Source organism: Rhincodon typus, chromosome 5 (assembly GCF_021869965.1).
Source record: "Rhincodon typus isolate 14 chromosome 5, sRhiTyp1.1, whole genome shotgun sequence".
Classification (NCBI taxonomy): domain Eukaryota; kingdom Metazoa; phylum Chordata; class Chondrichthyes; order Orectolobiformes; family Rhincodontidae; genus Rhincodon; species Rhincodon typus.
Genome location: NC_063336.1, coordinates 59,228,842 through 59,253,828, shown reverse-complemented (window position 1 = coordinate 59,253,828; position 24,987 = coordinate 59,228,842). Strand labels below are relative to the sequence as shown.

Sequence of the window (24,987 nt, the reverse complement as noted above, 5' to 3'; positions counted from 1 at the left end):
ACTTAAGTTATTTCGCTATTCCTGCCTTTGTAGAGCAAACAATAGGAAGCATTACTGTGCTTAAACTCAAACTATAATTGAATATCACATATAGTTCCTTGATGACAACTGTCAGCCATAATATTAAGTTTAATAACTCAGGTCATAACTACCATGACAATTCTCTCAAACAGTCAATAATGGCTGTGCTTATGTCATTTACACTTCCTGAAAAACCATCTCTTGATTCTTTATTGTCCCTTTAACATCCCTCATTTTGTCTTGCATTATTTTCCCTTGTGATATTGACTAACTCTGAGATACTAACTGCCTTATACAACAGAAGGATTCTGTGCATAAAAGTTCCATAGTCACTAGCATTCACAGCTACTGGTCACTCTGTCCTTGCTGCGCTTTGAATTTGCAGTTGTGGCTGCAGCAGGTGGCAGATTTCACTGAGATCATTTTACTGAACTGCTGATGTTTGACATTTTGTTTGCTGGGTTTCAATCCCTGAACAGCCCATTTGGATAAACCCTCAGCAAGAAACAATGCACAACTGAGGCATAAGTGAGTGCCATACATACCATGCTATGCTGCCAGACAAAATTTGAGCAAGCAGATTATTGCCACATTGATACATACTTCCGTTGCTTGTATGGTTCTAGAGCAGTGTTGTAATATGTGGCAGAGAAAATATCAAGTTTTCTGGTGGTCTGAGGAATGCTGCATCACATGCCAACATGAGAATACAACCAGCTAAATGTTGAGATGTTGAAGAGCAAAAGCAGAAAGAGGAGAAAGGTCGGAGGTAATTGGCAAAGTCCGTAGTGACCTGGGCTGCCTATAAAAAAAATTCAATTCTGCTACCATTAAAAATAAATATGATCACAATTTCCCATTTCACAAGAGTTCCACACCTTATCTTACCTCACCCTGTCACTTGCTATCATAGTGTTTGCTTGCCCACATTGCAAAAACAAAAGTCACCAAACATAAAAAATTACAAATTGTATTTATAAATTAATCATGCCATGACGCATGAAAAAACATTAACCGATTACTCCCGTGGCTGATCATTATCACCAGCAATGTGTGGAGATCTTTCTGGAACAGTACATTTCCAGTCCTACCAATGAGGGAGCTATGCTGGATCTGGTCTGAAGAAAGTGAAGTGGAGAATGTCAGAGTATGGAGGCATTTGGGAATTAGTGATCATAATATATTAAGGATCGATATGAAGTTGGAATGGGATGAAGTTCAGTCAATGATTAAGATTCTCGACTGGTTAAGGGCAGATTTTGGGGATCTAAAAGTTGAACTGGAGCAGGTTGATTTGAAATGCATTTTAGCAGATAAAAGACAAGATGAAAAATGGAAGACTTTCAAAAGAGAGACAAATAGGTTACAAGTTAGGTGCATACCCATGATAAATAAATACCGATGAGAAATAAACAGTGTATCCAAAACTAGAATACCTTGGATGACCAAAGATATTGATGAGAAAATAAGGAAAAAAAGGAGGCATATGATGCATAACAGAATAATCATAGCAACAGAAATCAGGAAGAGTATCTCAAATGCAGCAGAAGGGCTAAAGTTGGAATAAGGAAGGCTAAGAGGAAGCATGAGGAAAGGATGGTAGGGTGCACTAAACCAAACTGTAGAAAGAACTGTAGAAAGGGGCCCATAAGGAACAAGCTCAGTAAGCTGCTCACTGAAGCAAAGGGTATGACAGAGATACTAAAAGAATACCTTGCTTCTGTTTTTACCAAATTAGAAAATAGCCTAGTTGAAAATGTGGGTGTCCTGCAACTGAGCAGTATAGCGAGAGATAAAGTAGAGGTGCTAAAAAGCATGGCAGCACTCCAGGAAGAGAAATTACCAGACCCAGATGGAATGGATCCTAAATTGTTGAGAAACGTAGAAGAAAATTATGGAGCCATTGACAGAAATTTTCCAGGCCCCTCTGAAGACAGGACTAGTCCGAGGGTACTGGAGGATTGTAAATGTGACACCTTTGTTTAAGAAAGGGGTAAAGGATAACTTAGGGAAACTACAGACTTGTCAGATTGACACCAATCATGGGAAAACTGATGCAGGGCACATTACAGGATAAGGTAAATATACATTTCAAGAAAATAAGTTAATACTTTACAGTCAACATGGCTTTGTCATAGGCAGATCGTGTCTGACAAATTTGTTTGAGTTCTTTGAAGAAGTGACACAGGTAGTAGCTGAGGGTAGGGCTATGGATGCCGTATATTTGGACTTTCAGAAAACACTTGATATGATGCCACATGGCAGGTTGGTTGGCAAATTAGAAGTGGGTATATTTGGGCAGCTATTTCACCACCTCTAGTTTCTAATTTAGACAAAGTGTGGCATAAAAAGACACTAGAATATGAGATGGAAAATTGAGTATAAAGATAATCATCTACAATGGTTTGAAACCTACTATTGTTCACCACATCAGCAATGGCTGCTCTAATGATAGCAAGAACCATCTTCTTCATGGGACATGCACTTGTCCTGTCTCAGCACCTACTGCTTCTATTTGTGCAGCAGCACATCCTATAAGACAGAGGGGATTGTATGAGTGAGTGAATATCATGAGTCTAGTGATGTTGCTGTGCTGGTTTAAAAACCTGGAAGTATGTTCAAGCTGTGCATTTTGGGTGTGAGGCTTCTGGGTCATTGTTTGAGATATATGCAAAATTACTGCTCATTCTGTATTTGAAATAACCTTACCTGCCCATGTTTCCATTTCACGATGTTGGCACAGGATAATCTAGTACTTTACAGATGCAACATTATTGATCTTCCAAATCTGTATTCCTAAATCCTTCAGTTGCAATGATAGTTATTATATCTAGCACACGAATGCAGATTAAAATAAAAATCATTGCCATTCTGGAAAATGATGATAATCATTGTCAGTCATTTACACTTTATATCAAATTTGTTTCTTAACTCAAACACCTGCTAATCTTGTGCTGTCATGCGGACTCTAAAAATTTAAATAAGGCTTCCATAAGTATCAGCTTCAATAGAATAACTGCTGCAATAAATTATTAATTTTTGTATTTGTGCAAATATTCATCATATTGTTAATAGGTGAGCAACTCACTGAAAATGCAAATTTGAGAAAGAGGTAATAAACCAGTTTTTCCACAGTGAATTTTCACATAATAGAATGAAAATCCTAGCACAGGACAACCAAATCATATTCTTATTTGGCTACTAAATTTCCATGAAAGGAACATGACCACATAGTTCAATGATAAAGGAGCTCTGAACTGGCTCAAGTCTAACAGTCACAGATAACACAATGCTTAAAAATTCAAGGTATGTTGTAATGCCCCAATATCAAGATGGAAAATGAAATAGTTGTAGTGAAGACAAAACTGTCAAGGAGCATCATTATTACTGCATAAAACTGACAGTAACAGCTGGCATACACAAAGACACAGTTAAGCACCGTTATATCCAAAAGTTGGTGTCAAAGATATATTTGCACCTATATAAGGCATACTGTTACAGTCTTTGCAGATGCAGGTAGTGTTCTTTCATTATCACTGGGTCATTATTCCGGAATCCCCTTCCTAACAACTCATCACTGCATCCCATTCCAGATGAACTGCTGCAGTTCAAGAAGGTGGCTCATCACCACCTTCTCAAGGGCAATTGGTGATAAATAACAATGCTTGCTTTGCCAATGTGCAAATCCCATGAAAGAATAAAAACAAGCACAGAATCAGTGAATTGATATGATTTGATTATTCTTGCTGAAAATCCAATGAAAATACAAGCCTTTTGAATAACTCGAGTTTTTAATGGTGTCCGAAGTCAGGACCAACAAAGCCAGGGAGTACATAGAGTCATACAGCACGGAAACAGACCCTTCGGTCCAACCAGTCCATGCCGAACATAATCCCAAACTAAACTAGTCCCACCTGGCTGCTTATACGATCCTAGGAAGTACATAGGATGAGAGAGACCTTGGTGCGCGTGTTCACAAGAGCATAAGACATAGGCGCGGAGGTAGGCCATTCAGCCCTTCGAGTCTCCTCTACCATTCAATGAGATCATGGCTGATCTGATAATCCTCAACTCCACTTCCCTGTATTTTCCCCATAACCCATGATTCCCTTAATCTGTCTAACGTAGCCTTGAATGTATTTAATGACCTAGCCCTCTGCAGTAAAGAATTCCACAGATTCACTCCCTGTTATTTATAGATCATTGATGGCATCAGGATAAGTAAATAAGCTGGTTAAGAAGGTATATGGGATACCTACTTTTATTAGTCAAGGCAGTGAATACAAGAGCAAGGAGTTTATGATGCAGATATATACATATATAGTTAGTTCAGCCACAGATGGAGTACTGTGTGCAGTTCTGGTTGCCACATTATAAGAAGGATGTGGTTGCACTAGAGAAGTTGCAGAGGAGATTCACCAGGATGTTAGATGGACAATCAGGAGGCTGGAAGAACACAGCAAGCCAGGCAACATCTAGAGAAAAGGTGCAGGCAACGTTTCAGGTATTACCCTTCTTCAGAACTTGATGTGGGGGTAGGGGGAGATGCAGATAAAGGGGGTGGGGGGGGGGAAGGGGTGGTGGCAGAATGTTGGTGATAGGTGGACACTGGTGGTAGGTACGACCTGGTTGGTCAATAGGAGGGATGAATCCGGTTGATGGCTGGAAGGGAGGGTCAGAAGGTGGAATGGAAGGGAGGAAGTGGGGCTGGAAGGAGAGCCAGGGATGGATGGGAAGGTTATTTGAAATTGGAGAACTCAATGTTGTGTAATCCAGGCTATAGGGTGCCCAGGTGGAAGATAAGGTGTTATTCTTCAAATTTGTGTTCTGATTCACTGCGACACTGGAGCAGGTTGAGGACAGACATGTCAGAGGGGGAGTGGGGGACGCTGTTGAAATGGTTGGTGATTGGGAGATTATGCTTGCCATTATGGGCTAGGCGACGATGCTCGGCGAAACAGTCACCTACCCTATGTTTGGTCTCACCGATGTAGACCACATCGGGAGCACCGTATATAATAGACCGGGTTGGAGGAGATGCAGGTGAAACTCTGTCTCACTTGGAAGGACTGTTTATGCCCTGGATTGATGTGAGGGAGGTGGTGTGTGGGTAGGTGTTGCATCTTTTACAGTTACAGGGGAAGGTACCGGGCAGGTTGGAGTGGTTGGTGGGGAGTGTGGCACAAACTAAGGAGTGGCGAAGGGAATGGTCCTTGCAGAAGGCAGAGAGAAGTGGGGAGTGGAAGATATTCTCGGTGGTGGGGTCGAATTGGAGTTGGTGAAAGTGTTTGAGGATGATATGTTGGATGCGGAGGCTGGTGGGGTGAAAAGTGAGAACAAGGGGGACTCTATTGTTATTAAGTTTGGGAGGGGGGTGGTTAAGAGCTGTGGAGTGGGGAATGGAGGAGGCATAGTTGAAGGCTGTCTGGGTGACAGAGTGGGAAAAAAGCGTTGTTTAAAAAAGGATATCCGGGATACCTGGGAGTGGAATGTCTCCTCATCACAGCAGATGTGATGGAGATGGAGGAATTGGGAAAACGGGATGGAGTTTTTGCAGGATACCGGGTGGGAGGAGGTGTAGTCTAGGTAGCTATGGGACTCTGTGGGTTCGTATTAAATGTCAATCTGTAAACTGTCACCAGAAATGGAAACGGAGAGGTCAAGGAAGGGGAGGGAGGTGGCTGAGATAGACCAAGTGAATTTGAGGGCCAGGTGGAAGTTGTTACTTCAACCTGGGTGCAGGATGCAGCACCGATGCAGTCATCGATGTAACGGCGGAAGAGTTGGGGAACAGTACCGGTGTGCGCACTGAAGAGGGACTATTCGACATAAGCGACAAACAGGCAGGCGTAGATGGGGCCCCTGGCAACCCCCTAGATTTGGAGAAAGTGGGAAGAATTGAAGGAAAAGTTATTGAAGGTGAGGACTACTTTGACAAGCTAGAGGGAGGTATTGGTGGGGGTTCTGGATGAAAAAACTGAGGGCCTATAGGCCGTCCTTGCAGTGCATGGCCATGTATAGGGATTGAACATCCACAATAAAGATAAAGTGCTGGGGGCCAGGGAACTGGAAGTTACCAAACAGGTGGAGGGACTGGTTTGTCCCCCAGGTGGGGTACGCCTGGACCAAGGGGGAGAGAATGGAGTCAAGGCAGCATGAGATGAGTTTGGTGGTGCAGGAGTACACGGAGACGATGGATCAGCTGGGGTGGTTGGGCTTGTGGATCTTGGGGAGCAGATAGAACCAGTCAGTGCGGGGCTGGGGGACTATAAAGTTGGAGGCGTGGAGGGGAGGTCACCGGAAGCGATGAGGTCATGGATGGTGTGGGAGACGATGGCTCAATGGACAATGGTGGGGTCGTAGTCAAGGGAGAGGTAGGACGTGGTGTCAGAGAGTTGGTGTTCAACCTCTGCAACATAGAGGTCCATCCTCCAGGTTACCAATGTCTTGCTTTGTCAGTGGGTTTGGCAGTGAATCGGGGATTGGTGCGGAGTGAGTGGAGCAGAGCACGTTCGGAGGGAGAGAGGTTGAAGTGTGTGAGGGGGTTGGAGAAAGTGAGGCAGTCGATGTCATGTCGGCAGTTAGCAATGAAGAGGTCCAGGGCAGGTAAGATGCCGGCAGGGTGCCTCCAAGAGGAGGAGGAAGATTGGTGGTGGGAGAAGGGGTCCCCAAAGGGTAGTTAGGAGTCTTTATCAAAGAAGGAGGCAGACACAGCGGAAGAAGAGTTCCACGTCATGGCAGGCACGGAACTTGTTGAGGTGGGGTCGGAGGGGCACGAATGTGAGCCCTTTACTGAGGACAGACCGTTTGGCCTCAGTGAGTTTGAGGTCAAGGGAAATTGTGAATATGCAGCAAGGTTCAGGGGTAGGGTTTTGGGTGGGTCTTGAGGTGTTCTGAAGGAGGAAAGGGGGCAAGGCAATAGGATGTGATGGGTGAGGATTGGACGCGGTGTGACGGGGGGGGGGCGGGGTAGGTGAGTAGTTGTGGGAGGGGAACTACGGTGGGAGGGTAGTGGGCCGGGGAGTAGAACGGAGAATTGGATGGGGGGAAGAGGTGTGGGAGAGATGAGGTAGAGAGGAGGGAGGAGAGGTGGAAGGACAGGGTGTATTATTGGTTTGTAGGGATGAGGAGGGAGAGGTGTTCTGGCTAGCTGCATGTGGGCAATGGGACCCAGGAGTAACCCTAGGGATAGGAATCTGTGTGTTGATTGGAGAGTGGGCAGAGTCTGGAGTGGAGGTGGAAGTTGCAGGGAAGTTGAGCAGCTCCCAGTCCTTTTAGTGGTGGAATCCGGGCCAGCGATTGTGGAGTTGTCCGGAGCAGAGACAAAGTTTGAAGGTAAGTTCCTGTGGGTCATGGTCGATGGTTGCAGAGGTTCGGGTGCCGGACCGGAACTGGAATTGGCGTCCGAACCAGAAGCAGGCCAAGTGCAGGATGAGGTTTGCACATGAGTAATGGTGGCAGCAGCGTGGGGGGCCTGGAGGTGGCCAGATACAGAGTGAGGATTGTGAATGCTGAATGGGTTATCCAACTGGAGGTGAGTAGAGGAGAGTGTTGCAAACTTATGATTTTTACTGTACGGTATGAAGTCCCGGTCACCGCCCATTTCACATCTTTGCCTGGCCTGTAACGGCCAACTCCCGGTCACAGCCCATTTCAACTCCCCGTCTCATTCCCCCTCTGACATGTCTGTCTTCGGCCTCCTCCAGCGTCGCAGCAACTCGCAACACAAGTTTAAAGAACAACACCTTTTCTTCCGCCTGGGCACCCTTACAGCCCAGAGGACTCAACACTGAATTCTCCAATTTCAAATAACCTTCCCATCCATTCCCTGGCTCCATTTCCAGCCCCACCTCCTCCCTTCTATTTCACCTTCTGACCCTCCTTTCTAGCCACCAACAGGATTCATCCCTCCAATCAACCAACCAGGTCGCACCTACCACCAGTGTCCACCTATCACCACCATTCCGCTAACCCCCTTCTCCCCCCTTTATCTGCATCTCCCCCTACCCTAGTCCTGAAGAAGGGTAATACCCGAAACGTTGACTGCTCCTTTCTTCCAGATGCTGCCTGGCTTGCTGTGTTCTTCCAGCCTCCTGTTTGTCTACCTTGGAGTCCAGCACCTGCAGTTTTTTTTGTCTTTCACCAGGATGTTGCCTGGCCTGGAGTGATTCAGCTATGAAGAGAGACCAGATAGGTTTGGATTGGTTCCCTTAGAACAGAGAACACTAAGGGGGTCACGATTGAGGTTTACAATGTTATGAGGGTTAGATAAGCTAGATAGAGAAAACATTGCCCCTTGGTAGAAGGGTCAAGTAACTGGGAGAACAGTTTTAAATTAAGAAGCAGGAGTTTTAGAGGTTAAAAAAAATGTCATCTAGAGGGTGTTGGATGTCTAGAACTCACTGCCTAAAAGATTGCAGAGGCAGGAATCCTCAAGACAATTTAGAAACATTTAGAAGAGCACTTGAAACATCATAGCATACAAGGCTACGGGTCAAGAGCTGGAAAATGGGAGTAGAATAGATAGATACTTGTTGACAGATATGGATACGATTGGTCTTTCTCTGTGCTCTAAAAACTCTATGACTCTCTAAGACTGTTAGTTAAACAGCACTTGTGTTGCTACTTCATAGCAACAAGCTGACTAACTTCTCCTGTTGCTCAAACTTCCAAGGTAACCAAGGCAATCAAAGGCAGACTGGACATCTTTCAGGGCCAAAGTGATGGCCTTGGCCCATTCATGGATTTGTCTGATAAACTGTCAGAAATGATCTGATCAGGATAGCCATTTTTCTGCAGGATGGCTTTGATGTGTCCTATTTCACCATGAGGTTTACATGGTGAACAAATGACTCAGGTCCTATTTATGTGGTTGCTGGTATGGCCAATCTTATAGCACACTGAACTGTAGTAATTGCAATGCATATAAAGTCCAGTGAAAGTAGCTTTGCAGTAGACACAAATAGAAAAGTCCATGACCCATTTCTTAACTAGGACTTCAAGGAAAGGGATCTCATTAGATTCCTCCTTTGAACAGTGAGTTGGAGTGCAGAAGAGAGCCTGTTATGACACGTGAAGAAATTATTGCAAGCAGTGGCAGATTCACTACAGCATTTACGGATAAGAAATGTGCAAGGGGTAGGAGATTAGGTGTCATTCCATTATCAATAACTCAACAAAGATGCCCGTAAAAGCTGTGCCCTATGGAGATCCGAAAGGTAAAACAGTCTATTTGGGCAGACAACGTGTGAGTTACTGAGTTCAGAAGTTCAATGAACACTGATTAACACAATGGCAGCATTTCTAAATCGTCATTACATTGTGCTGCATTGGTTCATTGGTGATGAGGCTAGGAATGTCAAATGAATACAGGGATACAATATGAAAGTCTGCTATGGTCTCCACAAGTGTGAAGGAATCCTTCACCATAAATGGCAGGGGAGTTGAACAAATACCTTCTATGAGTATTCCAATAGGTATCCCCAGACCTGCACTCTTCCCTGGAACATCTGGACAACAAAGACACCTACGTCAGACTCCTGCTCATTGATTACAGCTAATCCCCTCCAGGCTGATCTCAAAACTTGGTCTCGGCTCTGCCCTCTGCAAGTGGATCCTTAGCTTTCTGACCCATAGGCCAAAATCAGTGAGGATAGGTAACTGCACCTCCTCTACAATAACACTCAACACTGGAGCTCCCAAATGATGCATCCTCAGCTCCCTACTGTACTCCTTGTACACCTACAACTGTGTTGCGAAATTCCAAAAGAAAGCAATCTACAAGTTTGCTGATGATACCACCGTCGTGGGACGGATATCTAAAACGATGAGTCAAACTACGGAAGGGAGATAGAGGGCTTGGTGACGTGGTGCAATGAAAACAATCTGTTTCTCAACGTCAGCAAAACTAAAGAACTGATCATCAACGTCAGCAAGAAAGGAGGAGAACATGTCCCCATCTACATCAATGAAACTGAGGTTGAAAGAGCGAAGGGCATCAAGTTTCTCAGAGACACAATGACCAATGACCTGTCCTGAACTTCTCATGCAAATGTGACAGTCAAGAAGGCATAACAATGCCTCTTCTTCCTCAGGCGGCTCAGGAAATTTGGTATTTTCATGAGGTCCCACACCAACTTTTACAGATGCACCATTGAAAGCATGCTGTCCAGATGCATAATGGCCTGCTATGGCAACTGCTCTGCCCAGGACAGTAAGAAACTACAGAAGGTTGTGTGCATAGCCCAGACCATCACGGAAGCCAACCTTACACCCATGGACTCTATTTACATGGCTTGCTGCCGCGGAAAGGTAGCCAACATCATCAAAGACCAATTGCACCCTTGTAATGACCTCCTACAAACTCTTCTGTCAGGCAGAAGATACAGGAGCCTGAACACACGCACAAGCAGGTTGAGGGACAGCTTCTTTCTGGCCATTATCAGACTGTTGAATGGACTCTAGCCTCAAATAATGTAACCTGCAATGTAATCTGTATGTCTCTAAGTCTTTTTAATCTGTACATTCATCGCTTGCTGTGATCTGCCTGTACTGCTTGTAAACAAAGCTTTTCACTGTATTTCAGTGGACATGACAATAAATCAATCAATAGATCAATCAATCAGATGATACTAATAGGATTCCAAAATTACTAAATCAAGGAGCAAAAAGTGGGGAGAAAGTAAGTACAATTAGTATTACTAGAGAAAAAGTACTTGGGAAACTAATTTGTCTAATGACCAATAGGTCCACTGTCTACACCCAAATGATTTTCACCCACTGTCAGGCCTATTATCACATTAAAAACCAAAAGAACTGCAGATGCTGTAAACCAGGAAAAGAAAACAAAAGTTGCCAGAAAAGCTCAGCAACTGGTCTGGCAGCATCTGTGAAGAAAAATCAGAGTTAATGTTTCAGGTCTGTTGACTCTTCCTCAGAACATATCACATGGTTTTCTTGCAGCACAGCCTACCCATTCTCTGCTACTCTCAGCTCTCATCATCACTTATTCAGCTTCTCTTCTGTCCTGGCCTGCCATCCATATCCCCTTGTGTACCTACCCCTTTCATCTCTCTCTCTCTCTCTCTCTCTCTCTGGGCTTCATCTCCACATATCTGCTCACCTATCCCTACACATACCACCCCCTCTCCAAAGAACCTTGCTTCATCATAAATACCAGTTTATCCAGTTGCTATCTGTTCTGACAAATCACCAGACCCAAAATATTAATTCTGCTTTCTTCCCACAGATATTGGCAGACGTACTGAGTTTCACCAGTAATTCACGTTTTTGTTTCAGATCCCCTGGACCTAATAGGCTGTATCTTAGAATAGTAAAGAAAGTAGCTAAAAAACAGAGGGTGCACTTGTTGTAAACTTCCAAAAAAAGTCCCAGAGAATTATAAAACAGGTAATACACAGCATTATTCAAAAAGGAAGGGCAATAAAAACAGGCAATGAGAGGTACCTTAGCTTAACATCTGTTATTGGGAAAATGTAAGAGAGTCAGTTTTACAGGGTGTAATACGAGAGCATACAGAAATGCACACTTGATCAAGCAGAGTCAGCATGGCTTTGCAAAGGGAAATCAGGCCTGACAAATTTATTCGAATTCCTTAGGAGATAATAAAGGGCTAGATAAAGGAGGACCAGCAGGTGCAATATATTTGAAATCGCAAAAGTGTTCAATAAAATACTATACATTAGGTTACTTAGTAGCATAAGAGCCCATGGTGTTGGGTGTAATATATTCACATGGATAGAGGATTTGGTAATTCATAGAAAACAGAGAGTTGGGATAAAGAGGGCACTTTTTAGGATAGCAACATGCAACAAGTGGAATACCATAGAGATCAATTACGGCCACGACTATTTACAATAAATCTCAACGACTTATATGAAGGAAGTGAATGTACTATAGCCAAGTTTGTGCAAGACACAAAAATAGGTGAGAAGTGGTGAGGATGAGTGGTGAGTGAAGAGTCTGCAGAGGAATGTAGGTAGGTTAAGCGAGTAGGCAAGAACTGGGCAGATAGAATATAATGTGGTGAAATGTGAGGTTATACACTTTGGTAGGAAGAAGAGGACCAGAATTTTAAGTATAATAAGGCTCCAGAAAGTTGCAGCACAAAGGGATTTGGAGGTTCATGTGCATAAATCACAAGAAAGAAACTAGCATCCTTACTCAGCAGGTAATGGGGAAGCCAAATTATGTGCTGGCTTTTATTTCAAGGAGAATGGAATATACAAATAGGAAATGTTGCTAAAACTATACAAGACATTAGTTAGACGATAAAAACCAAAAGAACTGTGGATGTTGTAAATCAGGAACAAAATCAGAAGTTGCTAGAAAAGTTCAGCAGGTCTGGCAGCATCTCTGAAGAGAAAATCAGAGTTAATGTTCCTCAGTTCTACTTCACTGAATGTCCTGCCATACCCTTCCTCAGAACTGAGGAAGGGTCACCAGACCTGAAACGTTAATTCTGATTTTCTCTTCACAGATGCTGCCAGACCTCCTGAGCTTTTCCAGCAACTTCTGTTTTTGTTCCATTAGTTAGACCATACCTAATTTCGGTGTTCTTGTCAAAGGAAGGATTGACTGGTATCAGAGGCACCTCACAGCAGGTTCACTAGGTTCATCCCAGGTATGAAGAAATTTTCTTGAGGAGAACTTGAGCAGCTTGGGCCTGTACTCATTGGACTTTAGCAGAATGAGAGGTGACTTTATGAAACATATAAGACTGTCTGGAGGCCTCAAAGATAGCTACAAAGGCAGTGTTTCCCTTTTATGGGAGAGTCTAGGAGCAAAGGATATAATCTCAGAATAAGTGGTCACCCAGTTAAGACAGAGATTAGGGCAAATATCTCAGATGGTACTGAACCTATGGAATTCTTTCCCACAGAGAGCTGTAGAATTTGGGTTGTTAAAAACATTCAAGGCTATGATAGACAGACTTTTAATCAGTAAGGGAATCAAGGGTTATGAAGCAAAATCAGGAAAGTAGAGCTGAAGATTATCAGATCAATATTATCTTATTGAATGTCTATGGTCTTATATTCAGAACAGAAAACTGTGTAGTGAGCAATACCTCGAGGGACCTCCTGCAATATCTGCATGTTTCTCATGGTTTGCTTGGTGTAACCCCCATTCCCAATCTGCTTGCTTGTCGATAATTTGTGATGTGGCCTCCTCTCTTAACATTGCATTCATGTAGTTCTCTGACACATGGGTGCATCTCATGTGACTTGAGCTCCGAAACGCAGAACAGAAGCTTGAGTAGTTGGTGACACGTCCCGCACATGGGTTCGTCTAGCTCACAAAAAGTATCCAGACTCCCCTCAGGCCACAGGAAGGGCATTCTGCTTTGCTGAATGTCCTGCCATACCCTAACTTATACTTTTGAGTTACTTTATTCACTGCAACATTACTTAACTTCCTTTAATCTTACTGCTGTATTATTAAATAAAAATTGAAGATCAGTAGAAAGTAAAAATTCTTCATCCTCACTCACAAGTGAGCTCCCTCTCCATTACTTTTAAGCTTTTCCATTTCCTGTGCAAGTTTAGAAATTGATCTTTTTCAAAAGTATCGACTGAAACACAGTCCAGAAAAGCAGCTGTTCAAAAATCAATCAACTCATGACTTTCCTGCAAAGAGTCATTTTTCTCTTCTCCTCATGTCGCAAACAGTTAGGAAGGCAAATGGCATGTTGGCCTTCATTGCAGGAGGGTACAGAGTACAACAAGTCTTACTGCAGCTATACAGGACCATGGTGAGATCACACAAGGAGTATTATGTGCATCAGACTGATTCCTGGGATCACAAGTTTATCATTGAGGAGAAAGTGAGTCAATTTGTCCTGTATTCACCAGAATTTAGAAGAGTGGGAAGAGTTCTCACTGAACAATTTAAAATTCTGACAGGACTGGACAGACTGGATGTAGAGATAATATTTCCCTTGGCCAAGGAGTTCAGACAAAGTGGTTTCAGGACATGTGGTTGGCCATTTTGGACCAAGAAATTTCTTCACTCAGAGGGTGATGCATCTGTGGAATTCTCTGCTACAGAAGGCTTTGGAGGAAAAGTCACCGAAATGAATTTAACAAAGAAATAAATCAATGCATTTCTGGAGGCTGAATGTATGGGAACAGTATGATAATGTGGAGTTGAGATAGAGGATCAGCCATCATAACATTGAATGGCAGAGCCACTCAATGGGCTAAATGGTCTACTTCTCCGATTCTCAATGTCCCTACATTTTATCTGATACCCACCCATGCACTCTCCCACTCTTAGGAGGTGGTGATTGTCTGTAGACCCACAATTCTCCAGCTTGTTTAGGTGCTGCTATCTGTCTCTGGATCTTTCTTTCTCTCTTTCATTGTTTGAAAATTGTAAATAACGCACATGAAATTTCCTTACTTATTTCCTGTAGTACACTTTGATGGAAACCAGCAAGTCCTTGAGAGTTTTCATCATACTTTTCATTGTTATCTCTGCAACCATTATTTTAAAAAAAATCTTTTGCTAAGTCCAATAACTTCTCTTTTTACAATAGGCTGCCTTGCAGGTATTTGTTCTCTTCCTGTAATATAAAAATGTATCAAAAGTAATCATTTAATACATCTATAAATTCTTTTTCTGTCCATTAGAATCTTACCTCCATCTGTCTTTAATGGACTCATATCACCCATTACCATTTTTTCTTTTATAGTGCTTATAAAAGCTTTTGAAATTGCCTTGCACATTCCAGCAATCTTTCTTTTCTCATATTCCCTTTTACACCTGAAGACTTATTTTGAATCCCAGTGTTGTTTTCTATGGCTTTCTCAGCATGCTCAATTTTTGTTTATTCTTGCATTTGACTAGGCATTTTCTTTTGGTTAGATATTTTCAATATGCAGTTTGTACACAATCAAAGAATCAAATTATAGTAAGTAAGGAAATGAATGAGGGAAAAAGAAACATGAAAAGCAAATAATGAATCTAGCAGGTCAATAACTTACAATCTTCTATTTGCTCTATTCCTTCTATTGCACCCTCACTTAATATCCATTTGAGAAGTCATTCTACAGATTATAAATATCTACATTTTCGGTTTCTCTGTAAATTTTTGAATGGTGAATTAAAATAACATAAATTGGGTGGCCAAGGACATTTTGAGGCCACTAGCTTGTAATCAGAACATGATCATTTTTCTTGCCATATGTTGCCTTACATAATTGGCTAGACAAATTCTACTATTACCAAATATTTGAGAATAGAAGCATACAAATATGCCCTGAGTGAATTTTGTTACAGAAAACTAATTAAATAAATTTTGAAAAAGACAACAAATTACCACCATCACTTTGAAACTTGCTTGATTGACGGAAAAGATTATTCAGTTGAAATAACAACTAATAGGTAATGCTGGTATAGGTTTTGCATGATAAATTTTGCTGTCACTCTCAATTAGGCAAGTTATGAAGAACTGGTACCAAAGCAACAGAAACTGGAAGTATGTAGCAAATCTGTATTTGGCATTTCTTCAGGTTGCAATGAGACTAGAAAATTAAACATTTTATATTATGTGGAAAGAAAATGCACAACAAGAACCAACAACCTTGTCAGGATACATTTATTTGCATTTGATACTAGACAAGAAAGATATGAAAATTCATTAAATTTGTTTAACCCAAGAAAAGAAAATACAGCACATTTGTAGGGATTTTAAAATTGCATGTGAATCCTAATGAATCTGATGGCTGAAGATGGCAACTCTAATCAGTTGCTTGCCTCAGAGTGGAAAGATTGTAGGGTTCAATTCCAACACCACATCTGATATCTACACTACAGACAATTAGCAAATGAATGTTAATTGTCAAAGGTGCCATTTTTCAAATGAGAATAACACTGTATCAACTAAATGTCCTCCTTCAGCCAGCAGCAAAAAAAAATCAAATTGTCTTGATGCTCTTTATGGGACACAGTTTTATCTAGAACACATTTTGTGCAGATTTTTCTGCACCTGTAAATGTTCATTATATTGTGTAAAGACTAATTATTTTTGGACTGTGGACTTAAAAAATGTGAAAAGATACCGCTTTAAGTCAAGGGACTTTGGAAGATGTCACAGCTTTTTGAAAAAAACAAGTTACCATTGTATGTTGTATCTACAAGGTGGATTTATTCAAGTAGTGGGTACGATGTTAGAAAGCTCAGCACTGTGGCTATGTTTTCAGGGCAGCTTTGCTCAGTGACAGACTTTTTGATTGGTTTTTCAACACCTGTTGTGCATGTGTTCAGCAGTACTCAGCATAGCATCAACTTCTTGATTGGTTCCTGAGTGTATGGCTGCAGCTTTGCATTTGGACAATACAAGAGTAACATCCAGCCTGTAAAAGAGAAAACATTTCTCTTGCTTCCTGTGGAGTAGAGAAGTAAAAGAAAATCCCAAATAGTTGGCCACTCTCTCTCTCTCTCTGAAAAGTCCCCTCTTGAAACAAACAAAGCAAATTCACCTTCAGGGACAGTAAAAGGCCAAATGCTGAATTGGGACCTGATGCAAAAACTATATTTCATTGACTATTTTAGTTCCTTTCCACCCATAATATTTGTATCTTGCCTGTCTTGTCTCTTTGTGTTCTGTTTGTATGCGTATGGGAATTTATTTGAAAGCAATAGAATTTAAGTTATGGAGAGTCATAGGGTAGTTATTCATATTGGTTTTCTGCTGTTGATTAATAAACAATCTGCTTGCAATAAATAGCTGCTTTCTCTTAAGCACAGCAATCTGATGATTATTTTACTTTAAACTCAATTTGTCAGTTAGGTAGTTTGGGGACTTTAGATTATTTGATTATTCTCCTTACATTGTTGACAATTCCAGGAATAGTGGGGCAGCATTTCCAGCATGCTACCCCAGTGAGTCCTGATAATCATCTGGGTGCAGTCAAAGATGCACCCTAATTTCTTCTTTTCGCAATGATTTAATCATCCCAGGAATTTACTAATTGAAAGTATATCATCCAAAGAAACACTAATTTGTAGTTAATTACCTGCATAATTGGGTTTGTTTTGCTCTTCCTCTCTAATGCAGCTCTTGGTGCTTTACATCTACACATGAACATATTTCAATGAATGAAAAGATTCAACTCTGAGTAACAGTTTACATTAGGAACTGGATTCCACAAGAAATGATAGCTTTGGCAGTTGATAATCAACCAATGACATATCAAAGTTATAGCAGATTCTCTATCAGCAAACCAAAATGATTCATTGACAGGGCTGGAGGAGGGGGGGGAAAGCGGGGGGAAAGGCGTGGTGAGTTATATCAGGAAACACAGGTTGTACTCTACAAACACCATTTTCACCCAAATATAGAAATTATCTGTGTCATTGAATCAGAATTAAGTGGCTCTAATTATTTTTCCTACAACTTCATTAAAAAATCAGAGTCTCAGTGTCGAGGAGAGGCTTTTCAATTTTCTCGTTAAGCTTTAAATGGTGTTTTCAAAATTGAGTAGCTAACTTATTTCCATGCACTTACATTTCAATGAAACCCTGACTCGTCTTATGTCTACATCACTTCCAATTCTCCTCTCCTTTGTAAGAATCTAAACTTTGCAAATTTCTGACAGATAAGACTAAGCAGGTACCTGGTGGCTGCAACACAGTGATTGTTTGCTTCGGTCTTCATCTGACTACATCTTCAGCACAATGTCCCTGCATTTTCTATGGTCACCATCTTCCTTGACCCTTCACACAAGCAGGTCAGCAATGGCAAACTACCAGCCTCACTGCATCATTATGCCTGTTATCAGACCAAATCATATGCCACTTTGATCATTCAACACTTTACTTTAGAGCTCAAGGAAGCCTACAAATTGCATGATTCTGCCAGATTGTTTTCTTTGCAAGGATGTATCTCACCTCATAGGTCTACACAGGTTGCATCTATGGCTGTTAGTTTAATTTGAATTGAACAGAATAGCCTTTATTGTCATGTACACTTGAAAGAGTGCAGTGAAAAGTTTGTAATGTTGCCTCTCGGTGCCATCTTAGGTACAGGGTACCTAGGTACAGATATTTTAAGTGTTGTCACAGAATTGAAATAGTAAAAAAATTGATTAACATGGGAATACAGAGTTTAAAAGTCCAAAATGAGAATTAAAAAGTGCCTATGAAGTACTCAAGTTATAGTCCTATAGTCCTTTTCCAATATAACTTCTACCTATCGGGCTTCAGAACACAAGGCCATGCTGGCTCCACATTCTGGCCTCTGTCCAGGACTCGTTCTGCTCCCACTTCAGACTTCGGTTGCAACTTGCTCTGCACCCTGCTCTGAGACTCAGCCCGTGAGCTCTGCTGCTGGCAGGATCTGGCCGTGACTCATCTTCCTTCCTCTCGCCTCCACTCTCCAGCTAGGGTAGGGTTGTTTAAGAAGTTGGAGGGGGAGGGAAGTGGGAAGAAAATCTGCTGCATAGAGGGAAAAAGCAGAAAGTAAAAGGAAAAGGAACTGGCGAACAGAGGTGGTCCGACTGGACAGTCTTATTCCGCCACCATCTTGCAAAGCACTCACTCTTAGCACTCATTGACTATGCACTTACTTGGAGGTTTTCAGCCTCTCTAGATTTCATAGCTTTTTAATGCACAGAGTATTTAGTGCCCAGTTAAAGCTGCCATATTCTGCAGAGGGATACGGAGCACAGTGTCACACTGGAGTTAGGGTTAGCAATGACTAGCCAAGGGAGTGGACATGCCATTGTTCCACACCTTTCTACAAGTCAACATCGCATTTGCAGTATGCACCAGCAGCTTAGGTGGCAAATACACTGCACATCCAACAATAGGCATTTCTGAAAGTCAAAATGTAATGATCATTAGTGAGGACAGGGGGAACCACACTCAATCAGGGGTGCCATCACAGTTCGTCAAGGGGCTCATCTAATTACAGATTAGGAATTTGGGCTACATTCTTTCTGGGGGGGCTTATTGGGTTGTTGTGGGGAAGGTAGGAGGTTCAGTCCTGGAAGAAGGGGACAACTGAAATTTGGGGTTGGGCTTCATTAAACTGGCTTACTGAGAGAATGATAACAGTAAAAGGGGGCACTCCTGATAGAAGGGTAGGACCTCATAGACCATAGGACGACACAGGTAGCTCTGGAAGTACTGCGGAGGATGTGTTCACAGGTCACTATCACTCTGGTCTTTACAAAGGGAGAATGTAGGGCCATTGAGTGCATGGCAATTTGAAAAGGCATGTGATCTAAAGATAAAGTGGGGACATTACTAGTTTTATAAGGGGGATCTACAGAGACAAGGGGAGGTTGAAAACTCATGGGGTGACAGGGATAGCAACATTAATGGTAACATGAACAATGGAGGATTTATCTTGCATCTCAGACAAAGCCTCCAACTTACTCACAAGAAGTTGGAATTTTGGCATCTCAGATCAAAATTGAACTGCATAATAACTGCACAAAATGGCTGATTCTGAGTGTAAAGTGGCTGAGTAAATGTTTCTTTCTTGGGGTGCGGGTGGAAAAATAATTCGGAATTTGAGATCCTGCTAGGGGAAGTTGTATTAATCATGTGGGCATTTTAGGATATCATTTTTGGTTCTAATAGAATTTGAGAGGTGGTAATTTCACTGAACTAGTAATCCAGAGCTGGAGGCTAATAGTTCTTGGAAGATGAGCTTGAATGTCACCATGACATGTAGGGCAGCATGGTGGCACAGTGGTTAGCACTGCTGCCTCATAGTGCCAGGGACCCGGGTTTGACTCCAACCTTGGGTGACTGTATGCTGGGTGCTCTGGTTTCCTCCCGCAGTCTAAGGATGTGCAGGTTAAGTGGATTGGCTATGCTATATTACCTGTAGTGTCCAAGAATGTGCAGTCTAGGTTGATTAGCCATGGTTAATGCAGGGTTATGGAGATAGGGTGGTTCCGAGTGGGATGATCTTGTTGGTCAGTGCAGACATGATGGGCTGCATGGCCTCTTTCTGTCTTGTAGGGATTGAATGACACAGCAAAATTTGATTTCAATAAATGAGAATGTTGGAAAAGGCTGAAGATACAGGAACTGATAAGAAGCTTTATAAGAAGCTATTATATAAGTGGAATTACGCTGAGTCGTTCATGTCTGCTGACAGTTGAGATTGCAGGAAATCAACAACTGCTGTCTCTACCAAATAAGGATAAAACATTCAGGATTGGGCATGTGTATGGATAATTCCAAACAAGGCATATACTTGACATGGAGACCTTGTACAAAGCAGCCCAGGAAACACTTGATTTTTTTTTTCAGCAGAACTGAGTGGTACAGTGGCTCAGTCGTTAGCACTGCTGCCTCACAACAGCAGGGACCTGGGTTCAATTCCACCCTTGGGTGACTGTGTGTGGAGTTTGCACATTCTCCCTGTGTCTGCATGGGTTTCCTCCCACAGTCCAAAGATATGCAGGCTAGGTGGATTGGCCATGCTAAATTGCCCATAATGTCTGAGGATGGGTCTGGGTCTGGGTGGGATACTCAGAGTGTTGTTGTGGACTTGTTGGGCCGAAGGGCCTGTTTCCATACTGCAGGGAGTCCATGAACCCTGGAGAATAACTCTGCAAGAGGTACACTACATCAGGGGACATAGTGAAGAATCATAGAATCCCCTACAGTGTGGAAGCAGCCCATCAAGTCTACACTGACCCCCCCAAAGAGCATCCCACCCAATCCCTGTAACCTTGAATTTTCCATGGCTAATCTACCTAACCTGCACATTTTTGGACTCTGGGAGGAAACCAGAGCACCCAGAGGAAACTCATACAAACACAGGGAGAATGTACAAAGACCATATGGTCAGTATCCCAAGGGTGGATTCAAACCTGGGTCCCTGGTGCTGTGAGGCAGCAGTGCTGACTGCTGAGCCACCATGCCTCCCAGATGTAATAATGTTTGGGGTTATTTACAGAACCAAGGTAGTGAAAGAGAGTGATTGAGATATCTCTAGTAGTTAAAAGCGTGTATTATTCATTTAAGTACTTAATAAATTAATTGGGTTTTATAGAGCTCTAAGTGTCTCCGCAGTATTTTTGTCTATGTATATACTGTTGATTCACAGAAATGGCCAACAGGGAGCTCGCCTAATAATGACCATTGCTTTAACAACTTGTCTGGTTCACTAATGATCTCTGGGAAGGAAATCTGTCATCCGTACCTGGTCTGCAGAGATTGAGTAATGCCACCCATCTGAACTCAATTTGCACTTCATCAGCAGGTCAGACATTGCCCAAAAAGACTCATGAAGAATTGTGGAGCAACCATGACTCTTATATTTTACGCACGAACGGTTTCCTTGACAGGTCAGAAAGCAAATGTAATCAGACCAAGGCACTTAAAAGCAGCACCTGTGCATTTCATATCAAAAGCACATTCCATAGTTAGATCTGTAAAGTAACACGTTACAGCCACCACGTTCAAACACTGAACATTAGTATGCAATGACATGGTCTATGATGTACTTTTTGATAGGGTGAGCGGTTGTGACATCCTTTTCTGATGAAGGGTCTAGGCCCGAAACGTCAGCCTCTCTGCTCCTATGATGCTGCTTGGCCTGCTGTGTTCATCCAGCCCTGCACCTTGTTGTCTCGGATTCTCCAGCATCTGCAGTTCCTACTATCTCTGGTTGTGACATCATGTTGGTTTACTGGCAGATCTCTACTCACCCAATGTTGCATGAGAATGGGCAAAGTATATTTGATCTGGTTATATACGTAAAAGATTCTGAGGAAGGCATGACAACTGTTCAACTTAGAAAGGTTTTTGCCACACTGTGTGGCATAACATAAGCCTTCATTGTGATGGATGTGAGGACTCAAGAGTTCCTTCAATAGAATGGTATTATCTTTCTGTGCTTCCCCATAGGTTATCTCCTCACACATCTGACAGGGACATCACTGTGGCTGGAATCCTTATGACCTTACTTCAAATGTGAAGATGGTGCAGAAGGAAATAGCAATCATAACATCATCAGAAACTCCAGCAACCACCAGCGGAAGAAACAGACTTGAAGATCCAACAAGGAAGCAGAGGACAACGATGCAATCCCTCATCTACTGGTGTCTCTGGTTTCTGCAGCTTATTTTATACAGCTCTCAGAAACACAATGCAGGCACAGATTAAGGACCAACTTATCCATATACATAAAAATGAAAAGGAAAGGCAGAAGACTACTACATTTTGGCACTTGGATAAGATACAAGTGTTAGTGGAAATTAATTTAAGCAAAGAATAGCACAAATACTCTCCAAAATATTGTGGCATTTTAATGAAAACATATCTTAGCAGACAGCATATTAATTTTGTTCATATCATTATTCTGCTCCGCCAAAAGTACATTGCAATGGTTTTGATGGATTTGTTCTTCCATGTACACTGCTGGCGCTACATCTTGAGTTGCTTTCTTTCGCAGTTTTTGTCAATGGTGGTCTGCTGTTGCCTTCCACTCTCAGTGACAAAGTAAGCAGGCAGGTCCCAAGCTTACCGCTGTCTAAATGGGAATTTTAAGCTGCACTGTTCACATTATTCTGAACCATACACAGGCTATTGAACCCACTGAGCGAACTAGCATGTTGATGGATGAAGAGCATTTATTAATTATTAATATTGTGCAAAATAACACAATCAATATCACAACATAAGGATGTTGTTACCCATTATTTTCAGATCTTATAAAAGATTCATTTATGAAATGAGCTTGTGTTTTGAATGCCAATGATCACCAATTTATAAGTAAATAAGATAGTCCAGTTCCTCTACACCTAACTTACATTTTTCTAAGGCACTAATGGGTTTTGGATCTTCTTGACAATGTCAATGTTTATTGGCAATTCCTAATTGCCCTTGAAAAATGATGTAAATCCCTTTTCTTAAATCTATATAGAGCCTGGGATGTAGGTACATCTACTATGTTTTAGGGAGGGATTTCCAGAATTTTGACTCAGCAACAATGAAGAAATGGCAATGCATTTTTTTAAAGTCAGGGCAATGTGAGATTTGAAAGGGACTCAGAAGTAATAGTATACACACACACACACATCTGTTGCCTTGGTTACTCAAAGTGGTTTGGCGTGGGTTAGGAAAATGCAGGCGAAGGAGCCTTGGTGACTTACTGCAGTGTATCTGGAGTTGATACATGGTATGCCAGTGATGTAGAAACTGAATGTTTAAGGTGCTGGTTGAGGTGCCAATCAATTAAATCATCCTGAATGATGTCGAGTTCCTTGAGTGTTTCATGGAGTTCTACTTACCCAGGCAAGTGGAAGATATTAAATCATCTTCCTGACTTGTGCCTTGTAAGTAGTGGACATGCTGCAATGAGTCAGAAGGTAATTTACTCCCAAAGGAATAACTAGCATCAGAAGTACATTCCCTCTCATTTTTCCTGCTGCTGCATGAGCCTTAGAGACCTGTGCACGACTGTGGTTTCTGGAACCAGGAGTCAATGTGGCTGCATGTCAAAGAATGTGCATGGACCCTCCAAGTAGCTGAATAAGTAGAGTGCAAGTACAGTACTTCTATGACCAATCCAGTTGATCTTTTGGTCAATGATGATTCTGAGAATATTGATTACACTGCACATATGGCACAAAAACAGGCCATTTAGCCCAATCAGTCAAAGCAAACTTTTATACTTCACTCAAGTCTTCTACCATTTTCCTCAGTTAAATCCATCATAGAAATATAGAAACAGGAGTAAACCATTTGCTATGTCGAGGCTGCTCCACCATTCGATGTTGGTTGATTGTCCAATTTTCTCTTGTCTTTTATCCATCCTATTCCCATATCCTTGTATGCCATTGGTATTCAGAAATCTATCAATCCCTACATTACACAAAGTCAAGAATTGAGCTTCAACAGATGTCTGTGGTAGAGAATTTCAAAGGTTCACAACTGTGATTAAAAACAAAAATCTCCATATATTAGCATCCCCCTTATTTTCAAACAGTCCTCCCTGGTTCTAGACTCCCCAGCTAAGGTAAACATCTTACATTCCTCTACACTGCCTAACCTTTTAGGTGTCTTGTTAGTTTCAATGAGATCACCCCTCATTCTTCAAAACTCTAGAGAATAAAGGCCCCACTTGCCTAATCTCTCTTCATAGGAGTTCTGCTATTCCAGGAATCTGGTGAACCTTCGTTGCACTGCGTCTATGGATTCAGTCTTTCCTGAGATAAGGAGACCAACTACTCTAAACAATTTTAACCCTGTGTTCTCGTCTCGCTCATCTCTTTGTTTAGCTGCATTTAAAACGCACTTATTCACGTAAACCATCTTTTGTGGTAATAAGTTCCATACTCTCATGATTCTTTGGGTAAATGAGTATTTCTTATGAATTCTGTACTGAAGTCCTTCATGTCTATGTTATACTGAAGGCCCCTTGTCATGCTCTTCATCATAAATGGAAATATTCTCATATCATTGACACTATAAAACCATTTAATCATTTGAAACACCTTAAAAGTCACCCTTCATTTTCTCAGGATGGTAGGGTAGGGGTTTCAGCAATGTTAATTCTATTGACTGTTAAGAATAGGTAGTTCGATTCTATTCTGTTGGAAATGATCATTGCCTGCCATTTTTGTTGCCTGATTGTCACTTATCAAACCAACCCTGAACATTATCTCGAGTTTTCTGAATGAGGGCATGGACTGCTTTCTTCTCTGAACACTATACAATCCTTAATAAACATTTTGACATCTGATTTTATGACTGAATGAAGGTTACTCATGAATCTACTGATGATGATTAGGTCTAGGTCACTGCTCTGAGGAATTCTAACAGTTATGTTTTGAGGTTGAAATGATTGGTTTCTTTTGTGCTGGTTGTGACTCCGGCCTCTTGAGAAGTTTCCCCAATTCCCATGAACTATTACATTACTTGGGGGGGTTCTCAGTGTGACTCAAAGAGAAAATATTTTTAAATTTTAACTTT

The 24,987-nt window shown here is 41.8% G+C and overlaps 1 protein-coding gene across 2 annotated transcripts in view; it reads right to left on the bottom strand.

The window, feature by feature from the left end:
• The window catches only part of nkain2 (sodium/potassium transporting ATPase interacting 2), a 507,020-nt gene that overhangs the window by 274,114 nt on the left and 207,919 nt on the right, over positions 1-24,987 (bottom strand). The window lies entirely within an intron of this gene.